At 46.3% G+C, this 15591-nt stretch overlaps 2 long non-coding RNA genes across 2 annotated transcripts; one reads left to right on the plus strand and one right to left on the minus strand.

Annotated features, from left to right (window-relative positions):
- Window positions 1-1035: 1035 nt before the first annotated feature.
- Window positions 1036-2336, minus strand: LOC120933487. Its single transcript, XR_005748101.1, has 3 exons — window positions 1739-2336; window positions 1289-1428; window positions 1036-1176 (listed from the first exon to the last, which is right to left on the minus strand). It is a non-coding gene; the product is annotated as an uncharacterized LOC120933487 (long non-coding RNA).
- Window positions 2337-2392: 56 nt separating this feature from the next.
- Window positions 2393-3645, plus strand: LOC120933488. The gene is made up of 3 exons (XR_005748102.1): window positions 2393-2942; window positions 3253-3392; window positions 3505-3645. It is a non-coding gene; the product is annotated as an uncharacterized LOC120933488 (long non-coding RNA).
- The last annotated feature ends 11946 nt before the right edge of the window (window positions 3646-15591 follow it).

Raw genomic sequence — 15591 nt, forward strand, 5'->3', positions numbered from 1 at the left:
GGGCTCTCGCCCAGGAGAGCCGACCTGCCGCCGTAAAATGACGGCGGCTGGTCGGCAAGTAGTTAAAGCGGAGGTTCACCCTAAAAACATGTATATAACATTACATTCTGCATACTTCCAACATTTACAGTATGCTGTTTTTTTTGGGGGTTTTTTGCTGTACATACCGTCTTATTGCTATTTTCCACCCAGCTTCCGGGAACTCACTCCTGCGGGAGTAGGCGTTCCTATGCAGAGGCGCAGTGTCATGTGGGACTTCGCCCAGATGATTGACGTCTTGAGAAAAACTTCCCCCCCCGGCGGATAAGGCGCGTCACGAGTTTCCGAAAATAGCCGAACTGCGAGTCTGCTCTATACGGTGCTATACGGCGCCTGCGCACCGACTAGGAGCCGTGTAGAGCTGACTGCGCAGATGCCGTATAGAGCCGACTCGCAGTTCGGCTATTTTCGGAAACTCGTGACGCGCCTTATCCACCAGGGGGAAGTTTTTCTCATGACGTCAATCATCTGGGCGAAGTCCCACATGACACTGCGCCTCTGCATAGGAACGCTTACTCCCGCGGGAGTGTGTACACGTAAGCCGGGTGGAAAATAGCAATAATACGGTATGTACAGCAAAAAACAAACAGCATACTGTAAATGTTGGAAGTATGCAGGATGTAATGTTATATACAAATATATAAAGAAGGAGAAGGGTTCATATGTTCCTGGAAGTGGGGACTGGCCACATCCCTGGTAGTTTAGACAAGAAAGAAAAACGATTACCCCCAGATGGGACTTTTAAGGCCAGACTCCAATGTATATATAAAATTTTTTTAATTTATTAGATATTTGCACCAAGATGGGTAAACACTTAATTACAGAGTAATTCTGGATGTTGGATTACAGAAATCTTCTGGAACAGTCAGAAATTATGTATAATAAGAATAAAAAACATATAAGAAGTAGTGATAAAGTGACACCTGGGGCACACGTCCCATGTGTGGACCCAGGAGAAAATAGGAAACAACAAGAAAGTACTCAAAAAAACCTCGTGAAGATACAATACAATTAGATTAAAAAACACTCTGTAGAGAGTAGTGGAGAAATGCCCGACGCGTTTCTGGTCTATTGATGGAGCAACAGACCTTCATCAGGGGCCACAGGAGTGTGTGATTACAAGCTGTTTTTCTCTCTCTAAAAATAAGACACACATCATTATATTATATCATATCATCAGGTGTATATGGATCCATATTTTAAGTAGTTGTTAGAGATACCTCTACTATAATGTATATGATCAACATACCGTTTGTGGTAAACCAGGGTTTGAAAATTGACCCTCAACTTGTCGGTTTAGGATATCCCCAGGGCCGACTTATGGGGTCTCATAAGTAAGAAAAGAGAAAGGGGAGGGATGGCTCCGATTGATCCCAAACACACGGTATCCTATTGAAATTTAAGGATATAGGGAGTAGAAAAAGAAAAGAGAGAAAAGAAATAAGAGAAAAAGGAGAGAAAAAAGGAAAAAAGAGAAGAAAAAAAGAGAAAAGAAAGAGAAAGAAAAAAGGGTAAGGAAAGAAAAGAAAGAAAGAGAAAAGAAGAGAAGGGGGGAAAAAAAAAAAGGAGGGAGAAAACGGAGAAAGAGGAAAAAAAGAAAAAGAAAGAAAAAAGAGAGAAAAAGTAAAAACATGACAAATGATCCAATGCATAAATCCTTGGTCATACTGCTCATATTCATGATAGAAACAATAATTACCCAAATGTAGGGCTTGTTAGGGCAAAAGTGCAGCAGGTCAGGGGGTTTACTGAGTCCAATGCGGACGATCCTCTTAGAGTTGCTAGGGGGAATCCCGGGCTCTATATGTAGAGAGGAACCTGGTGCCGAATGCCTGTGGAGCAGACGTATATAGATAGAAACTGAGGCATGCATGGTAAGGAGAGGTACATGCTAGAGTGAGGTTAGGTTGGTTACAAAAAGGCTTGTTTGAGTATAAGGTAGAACAGGCACTCACCGTGATTGGGGTATTGTAATACCAGCGTTACTCCCTTCAGCTCGCAGGGTGCTGGGAGAACTGGTCATATGTTGGCTCTATTTATGGGGTGGACATGACCTGGGAGGGCCGTGTAGCTCGGCCCCTCCCAGGGATTCTGATCAGATGGGATTGCCATCTGCTGTTTACAATCGTTCTGCTGGAGGGGGCGGGATGGGGCTAGTGGGCATGGCAATCCGCCCCTCGATGGGGAGGAGTGCCTTCTTTCCAGCATTGTTGTGTAACTATGGTGATGACGCTGGCGTCACGGGCCATGTGACCCTGCGCCTCGCGTCACACCATGAACAGCGGGGAAGCCTTCTAGCAAGCCCTTCCAGGCTTCCCCGCTGTTCATGGTGTGACGCGAGGCGCAGGGTCACATGGCCCGTGACGCCAGCGTCATCACCATAGTTACACAACAATGCTGGAAAGAAGGCACTCCTCCCCATCGAGGGGCGGATTGCCATGCCCACTAGCCCCATCCCGCCCCCTCCAGCAGAACGATTGTAAACAGCAGATGGCAATCCCATCTGATCAGAATCCCTGGGAGGGGCCGAGCTACACGGCCCTCCCAGGTCATGTCCACCCCATAAATAGAGCCAACATATGACCAGTTCTCCCAGCACCCTGCGAGCTGAAGGGAGTAACGCTGGTATTACAATACCCCAATCACGGTGAGTGCCTGTTCTACCTTATACTCAAACAAGCCTTTTTGTAACCAACCTAACCTCACTCTAGCATGTACCTCTCCTTACCATGCATGCCTCAGTTTCTATCTATATACGTCTGCTCCACAGGCATTCGGCACCAGGTTCCTCTCTACATATAGAGCCCGGGATTCCCCCTAGCAACTCTAAGAGGATCGTCCGCATTGGACTCAGTAAACCCCCTGACCTGCTGCACTTTTGCCCTAACAAGCCCTACATTTGGGTAATTATTGTTTCTATCATGAATATGAGCAGTATGACCAAGGATTTATGCATTGGATCATTTGTCATGTTTTTACTTTTTCTCTCTTTTTTCTTTCTTTTTCTTTTTTTCCTCTTTCTCCGTTTTCTCCCTCCTTTTTTTTTTTCCCCCCTTCTCTTCTTTTCTCTTTCTTTCTTTTCTTTTCTTACCCTTTTTTCTTTCTCTTTCTTTTCTCTTTTTTTCTTCTCTTTTTTCCTTTTTTCTCTCCTTTTTCTCTTATTTCTTTTCTCTCTTTTCTTTTTCTACTCCCTATATCCTTAAATTTCAATAGGATACCGTGTGTTTGGGATCAATCGGAGCCATCCCTCCCCTTTCTCTTTTCTTACTTATGAGACCCCATAAGTCGGCCCTGGGGATATCCTAAACCGACAAGTTGAGGGTCAATTTTCAAACCCTGGTTTACCACAAACGGTATGTTGATCATATACATTATAGTAGAGGTATCTCTAACAACTACTTAAAATATGGATCCATATACACCTGATGATATGATATAATATAATGATGTGTGTCTTATTTTTAGAGAGAGAAAAACAGCTTGTAATCACACACTCCTGTGGCCCCTGATGAAGGTCTGTTGCTCCATCAATAGACCAGAAACGCGTCGGGCATTTCTCCACTACTCTCTACAGAGTGTTTTTTAATCTAATTGTATTGTATCTTCACGAGGTTTTTTTGAGTACTTTCTTGTTGTTTCCTATTTTCTCCTGGGTCCACACATGGGACGTGTGCCCCAGGTGTCACTTTATCACTACTTCTTATATGTTTTTTATTCTTATTATACATAATTTCTGACTGTTCCAGAAGATTTCTGTAATCCAACATCCAGAATTACTCTGTAATTAAGTGTTTACCCATCTTGGTGCAAATATCTAATAAATTAAAAAAATTTTATATATACATTGGAGTCTGGCCTTAAAAGTCCCATCTGGGGGTAATCGTTTTTCTTTCTTGTCTAATGTTATATACATGTTTTTAGGGTGAACCTCTGTTTTAAGCCTGAAAGGGCTGCCTTATGTGACCACTGTGATTGGCTGTCACAGCGGTGACTTGGGCGGGAGCTGGTCCCACTGCTTCCAGATCGTTAGTGTATGACAGCTCGGTGTGCTCCCTTACAACACAGAGGGGTTGATTTACTAAAGGCAAACAGACTGTGCAGTTTCTCCAGAGCTTAGTAAATGAGCCGAAGCTATGCTGACTTCCATTATCCAATCATCTGCAAGCAAAAATGCTGTTTTTTTTTTTTTTTTCCGTGCATGTGATTGGGTGTTCTTTGCAAAGAGAACCTTCACCTTATTTACTAAGCTTTGGAGAAACTGCACTTGCAAGGTGCACAGTCTATTTTCCTTTAGTAAATCAACCCCAGAAACCACTGCTGGCCAGAGATTCATATACAGTTAGGTAGATTCAGAAAGAGTTAGGCCGGCTTATCAGTAGATAAGCCGTCCTAACTCAGAATCTACGCCGCCATATGTTTAAGTGTATGCTCAAACAGAGATACGCTTAAACATATCTAAGATAGGCCGGCTTGCGCCGTCCTATCTTAGATTGCAATTTTTCAGATGGCCGCTAGGTGGCGCTTCCATTGTGGCCGGCGTAGATTATGTAAATGAGCTTGTACGCCGATTCACGAACGTACGCCAGGCCGCCGCAGTCGAATTACGTTGTTTCCCTAAGGCCTTAGGCAGCCTAAAGTTATTCCACCTATGAGGTGGAATAACAATGTTAAAGTATGGCCGCCGTTCCCGCCGCGAGGTTCGAATTTTTTACGTCGTTTGCATAAGTCGTCCGCGAATCGGGAGTTACGTCGTTTACGTCCACGTCGAAATCAATAGGCCCGTACGGCGTACTTAGCCGCAATGCGCACTGGGAAATGTAGGCGCCCGGCACATGCGCAGTAACAAAAAACGTCAAAAAACGTGAGGTCAAGCCTCATTTACATACAACACGCCCCCCTCCAACCAATTTGAATTAGGTGCCCTTACGCCCGCCGCGATTACACTACGCCGCCCTAAGTAAGGAGGTAAGTGCTTTGAGAATCATGTACTTGCCTCTCTTACTTAAGGCGGCGTAGTGTAAACACGCTAGGCTACGCCGACCTTAGTTTTGCGCGCCCCTACCTGAATCTACCCAAGTATGTACGGCATATGGCTGTTAAAGCCCACTCTCTTTGCTGCTGTGTATATCCTTTACGTACGTAGGTGGCAAGGGACTAAAGGAGAACTATGGCCAAAGCCATTTTGGTCATACTTCTATGGATCACAGGAGTGCAGTTTGGCTGGTGGCGTCACACAGGCGGTCCAGGTTCTGAAAAGATCCCAACCATATGGTTGAGATCCACCCAGAACCCTGGACCGGCACATGACTCAGCCTCTCAGTGGTCTGCCGAGAGCCTAAGCCAGTCCCTTACACCCCCTCCACAGCCCAGCTCTCCAGTAAAAACTGCAGGGGCAGAGCAGAGAGCCAGAGACTAAGGCCCAGATTCTCGTACAATTGCGCAAAACTGGGCGGGCGTAACGTATCTGATTTACGTTACGCCGCCGCAAGTTTTACAGGCAAGTGCTTTATTCTCAAAGAACTTGCCTGTAAAGTTGCGGCGGCGTAGCGTAAATCAGCCGGCGCAAGCCCGCCTAATTCAAATTAGCCGGGTAGGGGGCGTGGAGCATTTAAATTAAGCGCGTTCCCGCGCCGAACGTACTGCGAATGCGCCGTCCGTAAAATATCCCAGGGTGCATTGCTCTAAATGACGTCGCTAGGACGTCATTGGTTTCGACGTGAACGTAAATGGCGTCCAGCCCCATTCACGGACGACTTATGCAAACGACGTAAATTTTTAAATTTCGACGCGGGAACGACGGCCATACTTAACATTGGTTGCGCCACCATATAGCAGGGGCAACTTAACGCTGGGACAAGCCTAACGTAAACGTCGTAACTTCACTGCGTCGGCCGCGCGTACGTTCGGGAATTCGCGTATCTAGCTATTTTGCATACTCGACGGGGAAAACGACGGAGGCGACACCTAGTGGCCAAAAAAAACTTGCATTTAAGATCCGACGGCGTAAGAGCCTTACGCCTGTCGGATCTAATGGTTATCTATGCGTAACTGATTCTAAGAATCAGTCGCATAGATACGACGGCCCAGATTAGGACTTACGACGGCGTACATGGCGTTGCGCCGTCGTAAGCCCTTTGAGAATCTGGGCCTAACAGTCATGCATAGGTGTGCGCAGCCTATTGCATTAGGGCGTGCACCCTTAAGCTCAAACACACATGCATGTCTACATATATATGACCCCGGCACATTGCTCTCCCTGTTGGCACAGTGAAAGAGAAGATCATAAACAATTCTCTTATGGCAGAGCTGGTAAGATGGAGATCTTTCCCATCTTCCTGTTGCTACACAGAGCGATAACACTAATGGGGTGATTGGGGTGTGCCTGGGCACACCAGGCACACCCTGTGCGCACGCTTATGCAGTCATGGCTCTCTGCTCAGAGCGATGGGGGAGAACTGAGCGATCAGAGGTGTTTGATAGCTCAGTTCTCACTGCAGAGCTAGCGGGGGACAGATCGATACTGCATCCATCTAGGTGAGTATAAAAGTTTATTTTTTTAAAAGTCCTTCTCTCTTAAAGCGGGGGTTCACCCTATTAAAAAAAAAAAAAAAAAAAAAAAATTATTATACCATTACATTCGGCATCGTAGCGCGAGCTACAGTATGCCGGTCTTACATTTTTTATCCCCGTACTCACTGTGCTATGGATCATTGAAGATTCCGGGGAATGGGCGTTCCTATGGTGAGAGAAGGTGATTGACGGCCGGCCCTGGCACGTCACGCTCCTCCGGAAATAGCCAAAATAGGCTTGGCTCTTCACGGCGCCTGCGCATAGCCTGTGCGCAGGCGCCGTGAAGAGCCGAGACCTACTCCGGCTGTCTTCGGGGAGCGTGACGTGCCAGAGCCGGCCGTCAATCATCCTCCCTCTCCATAGGCACGCCCATTCCCCGCGGGAGTCGGAAACTTCAATGATCGATAGCACAGTGAGTACGGGGATTAAAAATTTAAGACCGGCATACCGTAGCTCGCGCTACGATGCCGAATGTAATGGTATAATGATGTTAAGGAGGGTGAACCACCGCTTTAAGGAGCGTTTTATTTAGGAATCCAGAAGATGGCTTGAAGTATATCTAAATGCTTTTTTCATTTTTTTTTTTTCATTTTTTTTTTTTCATTAAAGGGGTGGTTCACCCTAAAAACTACTTTTTTTTATTACAATGGCCCCCCACATTACAATACGATTAAGGCTCTTATTATTTTTTTGAAGCTGTACATACCTTTGTACAGCATATTCACCCGTTGCGAGTCCCGCGGGAGTGGGCGTTCCTAACATGTCTGTGATTGACCAAAAACGAGCTCCCCCCCGTCGCGTAAGCCGCGTCACGATTGGCGAAAGGAGCCGAATGGCGATGCGCATGCGCAGTATAGCGCCGACTCGCCGTTCGGCTCCTTTCGCCAACCGTGACGCGGCTTACGCGACGGGGGGGGAGCTCGTTTTTGGTCAAAATGTCAATCACAGACATGTGAGGAACGCCCACTCCCGCGGGACTCGCAACGGGTGAATATGCTGTACAAAGGTATGTACAGCTTCAAAAAAATAATAAGAGCCTTAATCGTATTGTAATGTGGGGGGCCATTGTAATAAAAAAAAGGAGTTTTTAGGGTGAACCACCCCTTTAAGTAGTAAGGATCTAGAACCTTAGAATGTTATTGCTCCCCGCATTCAAGCTGCAAGTCCGCAGGGATGAGAACGAGGGACTCGTATTAGAAAAAGTATGTAGGTATAGAACACACCCCCCGCCACTCCCCCTTAACCACTTCAGCCCCCCAAGAATTGGCTGCCCAATGACCGGGCCATTTATTGTGATTCTGCACTGCGTCGCTTTAACTGACAATTGTGCGGTCGTGCAACGTTGTACCCAAACAAATCTGACGTCCTTTTTTCCCCACAAATAGAGCTTTCTTTTGGTGGTATTTGATCATCTCTGCAATTTTTTTTGCGCTATAAACAAAAATAGAGCGACAATTAAAAAAAAACCACAATATTTCATACTTTTTGCTATAATAAATATCCCCATTTTTTTTTTTAAAAAAAGCAATTTTTTTTCTCAGTTTAGGCCGTTACGTATTCTTCTACATATTTTTGCTTAAAAAAATCACAATAAGCGTATATTGATTGGTTTGCGCAAAAGTTATAGGGCCAGATCCACAAAGATCTGCCTATCTTTAGGCAGGCGTAGCATATCTCAGATACACTACGCCGCCGTAACTTAGAGCGTAGTTTCCGTATCCAGAAAGAATTTGCGCCGTAAGTTACGGCAGCTTAGTGTAAATGTGTCGGCGTAAGGGCGCGAAATTCAAATAACTAATATGAAGGCGTGTTTTATGTTAATACATCTTGACCCCATGTAAATGACATTTTTTTGAACGGCGCATGCGCCGTCCGTGGGGGTATCCCAGTGAGCATGCTCTCAATCACGTCGCAAATGGTCAATGCTTTCGACGTGAACGTAATTTACGCAAAGCCCTATTCGCGAACGTTTTACGCAAATGATGTAAACGACGGAAAATGTGACGATGTCCCGACGTCCATACTTTACATTGCGTACGCCTCATGAGGCAGGGGTAACATTACGCCGAAAAAAGCCTTACGTAAACGACGCAAAAAAAAATGCGCCGGGCGGACGTGCGTTCTGAGAATCGGCGTATCTAGATAATTTGCATACTCTACGCGGAAATCAACGGAAGCGCTACCTAGCGGCCAGTGTAAATATGCACCTAAGATCCGATGGCATACTAAGACGTACGTCAGTCGGATCTAGCCCACATTTAGGCATATCTTGTTTTGTGGATACAAATACGGATACGCCGGCGCATCCTAGAAGTTACGCGGCGTATCAATAGATACGCCGACGTAACTTCTTTGTGGATCTGGGCCATAGCGTCTACAATATAGGGGATAGTTTTATAGCATTTTTATTATTCATTTTTTTTTTACTAGTAATGGCGGCGATCAGCAATTTTTATCCTGACTGCGATATTACGGCGGACACATCGGACACTTTTTACACTATTTTGGGACCATTGTAATTTATACAGCGATCCCGTTAGGCGTTAGGGTCCCGTTAGGCGGCACATTCAAAGCAACGTACCTGTACGTTGCTTTGCCTGCCCGTGCCATTCTGCCGACCTGAATGTACATTAGGCAGTCGGCAAGCGGTTAACTTTTGTTTGTAGTATCAATAAATATACTTGGGATAATGCACTAGGCTGGTGCGCCCTCTTTTTTCTCTATCTTTCTAGGACTATGGTGCCAAGTCAGCAGGTGACCATACTATCTACTGTAGATAGGTTGGATCTAAGGAGATATGTCAATCCATAAGGTGGCGTTTGAAAGAGAACAGACGGAATTGGAGACGGCAAGTGGAGTAATCTGTAAAAGCCGAGCATTGTACACATTCTTCGAAGCTGGAAGCATAGACAACTGCGCTGTGTGAGTTGTGCCGGAGCCCTAAATCACAACCATATACTGTGGGGTCACAATTAGATCATTTCGGCTATGCTATGTGCTTAAAAGTTAGTGGGACTATTGCCAAAGTCCAGCTTGGTAGATGTGACCTACCTACCACTATCCATCTAAGCAAGTACAGTGAAACCTCGGATTGCGAGTAACGTGGGTAACGAGCATTTCGCAATACGAGCAGTGGGGTGGATTCAGGTACGAATTGCGCCCTCTTACGGAGGTGCAGCGTACCGTTTAAACGTTGCGCCTCCGTAAATTACCTGCGCTACGCTTCATTCATAAAAGGGCGCGTAATTTTAATGATCCCGTAGGGGGCGTGGATCATTTAAATTAGGCGCGTTCCCGCGCCGAACGTAGTACGCATGCTCCTTTGTGAAACTTTCCCGACGTGCATTGCGGCAAATGACATCGCAAGGACGTCATTTGCTTCAACGTGAACGTAAGTGGCGTCCAGCGCCATTCACGATTCACTTACGCAAACAACGTAATTTTCAAACATCGCGACGTGGGAACGACGGGTATACTTAGCATTGGCTGCCCCTGCTAATAGCAGGAGCACCCGACGAACGTAAACGACATAAAATGCGTACGTACGGCACGCGTACGGTTGTGAATCGGCGTTAGCATGCAATTTGCATACTCTACGCTGACCACTACGGGAACGCCACCTAGCGGCCATCGTAAGAATGCAGCCTACGATACGACGGCATAAGCCTTATGCCAGTCATATCTTAGGCTGCAGTCGGCGTAACAAGCTTTCTGAATACAGAAAAGTCGTTACGCCGGCGCAACTAAGCAATTGCGCTGCGTAACTATGGTTACGCAGTCGCAATTGCTTACTGAATCCACCCCACTGTATTTAAAAAAAAACATTCTAACTCGGTTTGTGAGTGTTGTCTCGCAAAACGAGCAGTAATCAGGCCAAAGCGGTGTGCAGTACCACGTTTGGCCTGAGGTGGGAAGGGGGGGGCGCCGTAGCCAAGCGGAGCTGAACGACGCTGATTGCAGACGATTGGCGCCGTTCGCAAATGCTCAGAAAGACACATAAATACTCCATTTCAGAGCCTTTCCGAGGTTTGCCGAGGTCAGCCAAGGTGTCCTCGGGTCTTTCCGGCCGTTTCCGAGGCTCTCCCCACCTCTGGCCGCATGCGGTATTACATGCCATTGAAGTCGATGCAGAACAAATTATTTTCGTTTCCATTGACTTCAATTGGGAAACTGGCTTTGATATGCGAGTACTTTGGATTACGAGCGTTCTCCTGGAACGGATTATGCTTGTAATGCAAGGTTCCACTGTACTGAGTAAAGGCACTTTTGGGGCTCCTCTTCAGATGAGACCGGTTCCATTTGCAGAGTACCATGGACTAGAACAGTGTTCTCCTTTAACTACTTCAGACCCGGGCCATAGTAAAAAGACGGCCTCCAGGTGGCTCTATAAATCCGGGAGGCCGTCTTTTTACGGCCTCGGGTCCTCCGGCCACTGAGGGGCGCGCGCCCACGCCCGGCGCGTCACCGATGCACGTGCCTGGTGGCCGCGATGTCCGCCAGGTACCCGCGATCGGCAGTTTTAGAGCAGGGACGTGGAGCTCTGTGGGTAAACACAGAGCTCCACGTCCTGTCAGGGAGAGGAGACCGATCTGTGTCCCTTGTACATAGGGACACAGATCGGTCACCTCCCCCAGTCAGTCCCCTCCCCCCACAGTAAGAATCACTCCCAGGATCCACATTTAACCCCTTCCTCGCCCCCTAGTGTTAAACCCTTCCCTGCCAGTCACATTTATACAGTAATCAGTGCGTTTTATAGCGCTGTTCGCTGTATTAATGTGAATGGTCCCAAAAATGTGTCAAAAATGTCCGATGTGTCCGCCATAATATCGGAATTCTATCCCCTATTTTGTAGCCACTATAACTTTTGCGCAAACCAATCACTATACGCTTATTGCGATTTTTTTATTATTATTTTTTTTTTAGCAAAAATATGTAGAATACATATTGGCCTAAACTGAGAAAAAATATTATTATTTTTTTTAAAATGGGATATTTATTATAGCAAAAAGTAAAAAATATTTAGCTAGATTCAGAGACAGTTACGCCGGCGTAACTCTGAATCTATGCCGTCGTAAATTTAAGCGTATTCTGGAAACCAGATACGCTTAAATTAGGCTAAGATACGAGCGGCGTAAGTCTCCTACGCCGTCGTATCTTAGGGTGCATATTTACTCTGGCCGCTAGGTGGCGCTTCCGTTGAGTTAGGAGTAGAATATGCAAATGAGCTAGATACGCCGATTCAGAAACGTATGTGCGCCCGGCGCATTTTTTACGTCGTTTACGTATGGCTTTTTCCGGCGTAAAGTTAGTCGAACAAATAGCTGGCCTAGCCAATGTTAAGTATGGCCGTCGTTTCCGCGTCGAAATTTGAAAATTTTACGTCGTTTGCGTAAGTCATCAGTGAATGGGCGCTGGACGTAATTTACGTTCACGTCTAAACCAATACGTCCTTGCGGCGTACTTTGGAGCAATGCACACTGGGATATGTCCACGAACGGCGCATGCACCGTTCGTTAAAAACCTCAATCACGTCGGTTCACTAGTCATTAACATAAAACACGCCCCCCTGTTCAACATTTGAATTAGGCGCGCTTACGCCGGCCCATTTACGCTACGCCGCCGTAACTTAGGAGGCAAGTGCTTTGTGAATACAGCACTTGCCTCTCTGACTTACGGCGGCGTAGCGTAAATACGATACGCCGGGTCAAAATTACGCCGACATACCTGAATCCAGCTAATTGTGTTTTTTTTTTTCAAAATTGTCGCTTTTTTTGTTTTTAGCGCAAAAAATTAAAACCTTAGAGGTGATCACATACCACCAAAACAAAGCTCTATTTGTTGGAAAAAAAGGACGTCAATTTTGTTTGGGAGGCACGTCGCACGACCGCGCAATTTTTATTTAAAGCGACGCAGTGCTGAAAGCTGAAATTTCGCCTGGGCAGGAAGGGGGTATATGTGCCGTGTAAGCAAGTGGTTAAAGCTGAATAACAAAATGCTGTTATGCATTTACAAAAAAAAAATCCATTTATTTATGAATGCAACGAGAGTGAGAACTTCTTTTGATACCAGTCTCTTGTGATTCCCTGTAATCAGATTTGGAGTAAGAAGTTTAGTGCTCAGCCAATCAGGTCCTCCTCAGATACACATATGCTAACAAGGAACATGTTTACAGAAGGAGGGAGAGAGTTGACCTCACTAGTAAGCTGCTGCTCCTTCAGTGTCCAATCACAGAACAGAGATGGGAAGTTGATCTTGCTGTGCTGCTTAACTGCTGTAAAGTGGATGGAAAGGTTGTGTAAATCTCAGGATTTGGATAGATTAATTTACAAATGAATTGGCTGGTAAAACAATTCTTTATACCACGGGTCTCTAAAACTGTGGCCCGGGGGCCAGATGTGGCCCTTTGCTAACCTTTATCCGGCCCCTGGGGCACAATTCCTCCCACTGACATGAGGCACTATTGACACCAACAATGGGGCACTATATTATCCACTGATACCAATGATGGGATACTACTCCTCCTACTAATAGGGGGAATACTCCTCTTCCTATTGACCACCAACCCTGAGGCCATATTTGTTCTCACTGACGCCGGGCCCGTGACATTTTCTTCCCTTGCTGGCCCCAATCCGGCCCTCCTAAAGTCTGAAGGGCAATAAAGTGGCCCTTTGTTTGAAAAGTTTGGAGACCCCTGCTTTATACAGTATGTACCGTATTTATCGGCGTATATAGCACACTTTTTTGCCCTGAAAATCAGGGCAAAATCGTCACGTCCTGTACGCGAGAGGAGCCGAGCCTGCCCAACTATACCCGAGTGTACTGCGCTCGGTATACGTCGGCGCAGTGGTTCAAACACAGCGCGGGAAGCGGGGATCGAGCGGGGAGGACACCACGATTGCCGCAGAAGGACGCTGGACTGGACGAGGCCGCCGATGGACACGATGGACGACGGGCAAGACACCGACGAGGGGCATCCAAACTGTAAGTATTTTTTTTTTCCAGGAATTTTCCTTCAAGTTCGGGGGTGCGCGCTATACGCCGGGGCGCGTTATAGCAAGATAAATACGGTAGTTCATGTGTATTTAGCTTTTTGCCTGGAGCTCAGCTTTAAAGGGCTTCAAATACCAACAAAGTCATTAAAGTGAAACAATGTTTCCAAAAGTTGTTGGTGCCTTCACGTCATCAAGGTCGTCCTTTGCTGTGACTGTTCAGATAATTTCAGGGAAAAAAATGAAATGTAATAAATGTTTTGCATATATTTTATTACATTTTTTTTGTCAATTTTGAAAAAAAAAATATATATATATTTTTTACTTTTTGCTATAATAAATATCCCCAATTTTTTTTAAAAAACAAATTTCTTCTTCAGTTTAGGCCGATATGTATTCTTCTACATATTGGGCTAGATTCACGTAGCTGCGCCCATTCGTACGGCGGCGCAGCGTAACGTATTTACGCTGCGCCGCCATAAGTTTGAGAGGCAAGTGCTGTATTCACAAAGCACTTGCCTCCTAACTTACGGCGGTGTAGCGTAAATGGGGCCGGCGTAAGCCCGCGTAATTCAAATGTGGAAGGGGGGCGCGTGTTTTATGCTAATGTGTGATGACCTGACGTGATTGACGTGTTTTCCGAACAGCGCATGCGCCCTCCGTGTACATATCCCAGTGTGCATTGCTCTGAAGTACGCCGCAACAACGTATTGGTTTCGACGTGAACGTAAATTACGTCCAGCCCTATTCGCGAACGACTTACGCGAACGACGTAAAAAATTCAAATTTCGAAGCGGGAACGAGGTCCATACTTAACATTGCGTGCGCCTCATAGAAGCAGGAGCAACGCTACGCCGAAAAAGCCTTACGCAAACGACGTAAAAAACTACCGCCGGGCGCACGTACGTTTGTGAATCGGCGTAACTAGGTAATTTGCATACTCTACGCCGAAAACAACGGAACCCCCCCTAGCGGCCAGCGTGAGAATGCCCACAATTATACGCCGCCGCATTCAAGTTACGTCGGAGGAGGAAGCCTATTTTTTGGACGTATCTGCCTTGGAGAATCGGCGTAACGATACGCCGACGCAGATTTGAAATTACGGCGGCGTATCTGGAGATACGCCGCCGTAAATGCTTGCTGAATCTAGCCCAATAAGCGTATATTGATTGGTTTGCGCAAAAGTTATAGCGTCTACAAATTATTGGAAAGATTTATGGCATTTTTTTGGGGCATTTTTATTATTATTATAATTTTTTGACAAGTAATGGTGGTGATCTGTGTTTTTTTTTTGCAGTACTGCGACATTGCGACAGACAGATCGGACACTTTTGACACATTTTTGGGACCATTGACATGTATACAGCGATCAGTGCTATAAAAATGCACTGATTACTGTGTAAATGTCACTGGCAGAGAAGAGGTTAACACTAGGGGGCGATCAAGGGGTTAAATATGTGTTGCCTCAGTGTGTTCTAACTGTATGGGGATAGGACTGACTGGGGGAGGAGACATATCGTTGTTGACAGGAACAAACAACATGTCTCCTCTCCCCCTGACAGAACAGGGATTTGTGTGTTTACACGCACAAATCCCCGTGCTGGCTCTCGTGCGCGCGCACAGGAAATAAGTGGAAATCTCTCCAGAGTGAATAGAATTCCTATCTCTGGCTCTCATGCACACGATCGTATGTGGCCGGCAGCGATCGTCGTGACCGCTGGCCATGCGCATCAGGTCCCCCGCTGTGCAGCAGGCACGCCCTCTGGCTGCGGGGGCCCCTTTCCTTGTGGCAGGCGGTCGTGATTGCTGATGGCCACGAAAGATCGCGTGCACAAGAGCCACTTATTTCCTGTGGTGTCACCAGGAAATAAAGTGAAGGTAACAATTAACATGACAGGGGTCTGTCTAATCCATCCAAATTTGATTTGATTGGCTGCACATTAGCCTAACCCAGATTCAAGCCACAGCGGTGTGCAGTACCACATTTGGCCTG

Source organism: Rana temporaria, chromosome 3 (genome assembly GCF_905171775.1).
Source record: "Rana temporaria chromosome 3, aRanTem1.1, whole genome shotgun sequence".
In the NCBI taxonomy this organism is placed as follows: Eukaryota; Metazoa; Chordata; class Amphibia; order Anura; family Ranidae; genus Rana; species Rana temporaria.